The sequence below is a fragment of the Macrobrachium rosenbergii genome, chromosome 18 (genome assembly GCF_040412425.1).
Source record: "Macrobrachium rosenbergii isolate ZJJX-2024 chromosome 18, ASM4041242v1, whole genome shotgun sequence".
In the NCBI taxonomy this organism is placed as follows: domain Eukaryota; kingdom Metazoa; phylum Arthropoda; class Malacostraca; order Decapoda; family Palaemonidae; genus Macrobrachium; species Macrobrachium rosenbergii.
The window spans coordinates 19,887,805-19,894,233 of NC_089758.1; the positions used below are offsets into that span (position 1 = coordinate 19,887,805).

The following is a 6,429-nucleotide window of genomic DNA, read 5'->3' on the forward strand; positions in this document are numbered from 1 at the left end:
AAACACTGCAGATGCTAAGTATTTTCGTCTTATTACCAAGACATGGTCACAGCAACTAAAGATATACAGTGGCAAGGGCCTATATATATGGTGGGTATAAGTCTTAAGGGAATACAAAAACGTTGGATGGTCACAGAACGGTCAACGGATTAACATCGAAATCTACTTATTGGTAATCCTATGAATATGTGGAATAAATATAAATGCGCACATTTTTATTTTTTGTAGCAGGATTAAAATGTTAAGACTTTTCACAAACTCACAGCTAACTGAGTAAATTCAAATGCCAACGCCTTGATTAAACGATTCCCGTTACGTCATTTAGGGCGGAACTCAGAAACTCAAAGTGATTACGATAAAATAGTCTAGAATTCGAAGTGAAAACGGAGGAACAAAACAAACGCAGCAAGAACAATGTGATCTCCGGTATTTCCAGGAACTGGAATCCTCACGGCTCCGAACGACTCCCCAGAGAGACTCTGGAACCAATTCCTACCATTCCCAAAGCAGAAAACGCGACCACTTACTTATCTATGGGAGAAGATAAGCCGCTTTATCCTCGGTGATACCTGCAGCATCTCCATCTCTAAAGGGACCTCAGTGCACCCTTTCCAATACTGAGATACTCTGAGACCTTATTTTGTGGCTCGGATGATTTTGCTACCTGGTACCCTTGTTGAAGGGAAATATTTTCTCTTTTTTTTATTCTCTGAGATGACAGTTCTTATTCAATAATTTTTAACTTGATCAAACGTTGTTGAAAACCTCAGTTTATCATAAAAAAATTTATCAATTTATCTTTTCTTTCTCGCTGAGTTACAACAAATATCGTCATTTTTTTTTTCTAAATCATAAAAAAATTGAAAAATCTTTGACAAGTTCTTTCGTCCAGTCATCTTACACAAAAAACATGTTAGAATAATTTATAAAACTTATCTTTTTTATTATATCTTCAATTTTATGCAACTTTCCACGCGAAGTAAGAATCTGGCTAAATGAAATTCTTTAGTTTTATAGCAATAGTATTTTGCAGGAATTTTTTATTCCATTGAACAATGGAAGAGGTCAAATGTTGTGCCTTACAATTAAAATGGATCATAACATTGAGCTGTGCTGCATGAATAGTGGTAACAGAAATATTTCTCTTGATACTTAATCGTGGAACGGATGTAGAAAAACATTTTAGTTGAAGCATTTACACTAATAACTGTTGCCTAAGAGATCGGCTGTTGAGTGTTCTGAAGAAAGTGAGATTTTGAGTAACTCGTCACGAAATTAATCAAAACTCATCGACTTTTACAGAGTGATGATTGCCGACACCACAAAAAGGATGTTGATAGGACTGCTGGGTAAAGCTAAGTTCTCGCCGTGGCTGGCACTAATGTAAGTACACAGTGTTGTTGTTATTATTATTATTATTATTATTATTATTATTATTATTATTTAGGTAGTAGACTCTCTTTCAAGCATGTAGTATTGAAGGTGAAAGCTGCATCAGTTGCATTAATTTAATGTAGAGTTTTCCCTAAATAGAGAAAACACTAAATAAATTGAATATGGTTGATGCAGCTTTCACCTTCAGTATTATTATTATTTTATTATTATTATTATTATTATTATTATTATTATTATTATTATTATTATTATTATTATTATTCAGGAAGAAGGCCATCGTATAAACATGTCTCATTAAAAAGTATGGCTGTATCAGCAGAGTTTACGTTACAGCAAATTACCTCTATTTTTCTGACGGTTCCTTTTTCCATAGGAGAAACCTTCATGTTCATGAAATATTATTATTATTATTATTATTATTATTATTATTATTATTATTATTATTATTATTATTATTATTATTATTGTACTGATGAAAACGTAAATCACTTAAAGTGAATGTTTAGAAAACGGACTATAATACCAAATTTTTCTTTAGTATTTTTCTCTTTAAAAGTTAGCAAATAAACACATCGATTACAGGAAACGTGTAGCATCAATCGCCTACTGAATCATGCTTTTTCATCATTATGGAGCAATTGTGAATGCACAAACAGAAAAGAGCATTCCTTCGAAGCAATTAAAAACACTAAAGGAAAGTTGAAAAGCAATCATAGTTATAAGGCCATAAACTCCCAGCATTTCACTGAAAAATGACACTTGTCGCTCACTCAAATATCCACGCGAGGGAAATAGCGCCCTATTTTGTGTTCCCTGAAATCGAGAGATGCTTTTTGATGTTTGGTCAGATATGAAAACACACCGAAAAACAAAACACAATAAAAAATCTTGCATGTTGGGAAGTTGCGAATATACCCAACTGAAGTGGAGTTCATCAATATCAACAAATGTAACCTGACGCCTTCTGCACGAACGAAGAATTTCACAATTCAAGGACTTTATTTTCCTTTTATGTATTTGTAATGGAAGGCGTTCACTTTGATATAACTACAACGAAGAACATCGTTTTGCAAAGCAATTGATAATGTAGGAGTAGGTTCTCGACGTGAAATCATTCATATGTTGCCGGGGGGTATTTTAGGATTGCTAAAAGTTATTATATAAGTGGTGGACATCAGGCTTGTTTGATTATTTTCATTCCCCTGTTTAGCGAAAGTTTTATAAGAACATTATTATTATTATTATTATTATTATTATTATTATTATTATTATTATTATTATTATTATGAAAACATTTGTTACAATTATCATTAATGTTAACAACAGTTTTGTCAACATTTTCCTTTCTTCAGTACTCACAAATTGTATACAACTTTTATTTTGATAAGGTTTATTTCAGTTCCATTGTCGTGCTTAAAGAATACTGTCTGTAACGGAAATAAGAAAGAAAGGTATACTCTTTTGTGCAGGAATTGAAAAAAAAAAAAAAAATCTTATCAGCGACGTCCTCAAGCAGAACGCTACAGTAGATGACTGTATAAACCAACAACTGTTTTTAACTAAAATCAACAACGACAGTTCCCACCGTTGCAAGATGGCCCCGCTAAAAGGAAACTTTTTTTTTTTTTTAGATCTGCAAAAATTAAACAACTGCAAAATAATATCAAAGTTTTCCATCTCTTTGACTGATATCCGCCACAATGCACTTTTACGATTGTTGACGAGAAAGCTGTTGCTACAAAGTCGCTGGCTGAAAAATGGTTTTATCGTCAATGATTTTATTTTCTGAAACGGTTTGCAAATATATAAACAAAAAGTCAGTACCTCAAAGCGTCTGGCAACGATGGTCCCCAGCAAAGGCCAACAACAGCAAAAATAAAATAGTTTCCGAGCAACCCCCCCCAAAAAAAAAATAAATAAAAGATTGTAAGAAGTTGCAACCAGCAATTTCACCACAAGGAAGTTGACACAATACTATTTTGAATTTTCAGGTTAAGCGTATATCTTTTATACACCCCCAACATCCACCCCAAGCCTGAGCGTTTATGTGGGAAGGAGCATGTGAAGATCGCAGGTGGAAAAGTGATATCAAAGCAGATTCCCCGAAAGGAGATTTTCCATCACTTCCTTTGAAGCAAGAGCGCACGAACCTAAACCTGTTTCCGGAGAATATTTTGCATACGTTTCTTTCCTCGATCTTTTCTTCCTCCCTACGTGAGAGATTTGCCAAGCTACGATCTCACGACCTGTTGGTGATCAGACGTTGCAACAATTTTCTCTCGAATAATTTCGTCGGGTTATGTTCCGGAATATGAGCAAAATCCATTACTCGTGGAGATGTAACTTATATCCAGTTGAAGCCTTGGCAGTTTAAAGGCCTTTGGTAGAATAAATTTCAGAAGCTATATTTATGGCTATATTTTCCTTATTTGTCTATCTACCTGTCTAAATGCCTGTCTATCTATGTATCTATCAGAATATAATATAAGTTTAGTATAAATAAATTTATATATATATATATATATATATATATATATATATATATATATATATATATATATATATATATATATATATATATATATATATATATATATATATATATATATATATATATATATATATATATATATATAATCAGTAAGCTACAAACGTCCTTTAATATCAATTCGCTCTACCTCGGAATTAATATATTTTCATATATGTTACCGAAGGGAAATTTTTTTAGTTGATAATAAGTTCGTCGTCCCGTGGGCTCGAACCAGCGAAGGACAAGAACTCAGGACTACAGTGGACGCATTAACCCACACGGGTCGACGGACTTATTACCAACTAAAAAAATTCCCCTTCGGTAACATATATGAAAATATATTATTTCCGGAGGTAGAGCGAACTGATATCAAAGGACGTTTGTAGCTACTGATTGTAAATGAATCACGGTGATGTGATAAAAGTCATATATATATATATATATATATATATATATATATATATATATATATATATATATATATATATATATATATATATATATATGTATGCGTGTGCGTATACTTTCCTGAGCCCTGAGGTGATACCATCGCACTCCTCTCAAAACAAAGAAACTTTCGTTTTTAGTTTTTGTAAAAGAAAACTTTTGAGACGGCTATTTGTCTGTCCGTCCCCACTTCTTCTGTTCGTCCTTAGTTCTTCAAAACTTCTGAGGCTACAGGGTTGCAAATTGGTATGTTGATCATCCACCCTCCAATCATCAAACGTACTAAATTGCAGGCTTCTAGCCTCTGTAGTTTTAATTTTATCTAAAGTTAAAGTTAGCCATGATCGTGCGTCTGGTACCCCTATAGGCGCCAACATCACAGGCCACCACCGGGCTGTGACTGAAAGTTTCATGGGCCGCGGCTGAGAGTTTCATGGGCCATGGTTGAGAGTTTCATACAGCATTATATGATGTACAGTAAACTCGATTGCGCCGAAGAAACTTCGGCGCATTTTTTACTTGTACAGTATATGTTTACCACGGAAATTACCCTCACTGAAGCTACTCAACGGAGAGCCAATGTCAAATAAAAACACCAAGCCTACTGAAGTTATTAAGTTTATTGAAACGTGTTTTTTTTGGGGGGGGGGCGTTTAAAAAAATCATGAATGAGTTCTAGTTATATACTAATGGATTAGAGGACTTATCTTAACAGGCATTCGGAAATCCCATCAATACAAGAAGAGCGTATTCAACTAAAATATTTGACATACGCTTATATATGAAGGTGACATAAATCGGAGCATTTTACCCTCTGGCATCACTAAATGAAGCTAGGAACATGTTAACGCGGGTAAATATAATCTGCTTAGTATACCTGTCGTGTGTTTTTAGCATCACCGAGGCTGCAAACAACCTTTTCGTTTTGAGGTTTGTTCATGGCGTAAACATTCGCTTCTTAAGGAGTCCATATTGGCCTTCCCCCTCTCTCGTGCTCTACCTGACCAGAGTAAACATTGACGTAGTCAGCGCCATTCCAGATGTAATTAATTCAAGACTGATACGCATCAGACGGCGCCCTAATCCAGGGAATCTGCTCACAAAAAGAAATCTAATTAACACTGAACGAATCTACCGCAAAGAGACACCCGGATTAGACGCCATTTCATCCGCGAATGTAAATGATATTAACATTTGCCCTTGGATAGATTCATTTACGCTGTAAATACGCTTTTTGATCTTCATTCATCTTGCACAAAATTAATCTGAGTCGCTGCCTCTCTGATATGATGAAATTAATGTCTGCCTTTAATTAGCAAGAGAGCGCTACTAAAGTTGAGTGGCTTTCAATCTTACTAGATGTGTTTGTGCGTGTTTGTGTGTTTGTGCGTGTTTTTGTGTGTGTGTGTGTTGGTCGACGTTTCCTCTGAATCTGTATGATTCGTGTATCATTTTACTTACTCTAGATATATAAAAGAGTGAATGTCTTTTCCTGTAATACTACAGTGTAATATGAATATAAGAAGGCCCATAAAACACTATTTAAACGTTGAAACCATATATTTTGGGCACTTGCTTCTGTGCCCCTGTTCACTGGTAGGATATGGACAGATGAAATTTTTACAAGGGTATATATACAAAACATAAAGGTGTGGCGTTAAGTCTCCGATGGTATGGAGTGACCGTTTCCTAAGAAAGAGGAGAATGACCAATTCCCTATATATGGTTTCAACGTTTAAATAGTGTTTTATGGGCCTACTTATATTCATATAAAAGAGTGTTTAGGATGATCTTTTATTGGTGATTTAAAGTAAAAGGAAAGCATGTCGAAGGTGAGAAAATAGGAAGGATTCAGAAAACCAGAACTCCCAAAATTTCGGAAATTTTTATTTCCTTTTTTCGATTTGAAATCTTTGGGTTTATTTATGTGACTAGTTTTCCGCTAACTGCGTCATATCACTGGAAATAAGTTCATCACTCTCATAAACATACGCATTCACACACACGTGTACACACATATATACACACACAAACAAATATACATACATACATACATA

General features: G+C 34.4%; 1 long non-coding RNA gene across 1 annotated transcript in view; it reads left to right on the forward strand.

The window, feature by feature from the left end:
* The first annotated feature begins 1,302 nt into the window (after window positions 1–1,302).
* The window catches only part of LOC136848178 (uncharacterized), a 256,581-nt gene continuing 251,454 nt past the window's right edge, over window positions 1,303–6,429 (forward strand). The window contains exon 1 of the long non-coding RNA XR_010855963.1: window positions 1,303–1,383. This is a non-coding gene — a long non-coding RNA (uncharacterized lncRNA). The remainder of the gene's footprint in view (window positions 1,384–6,429) is intronic.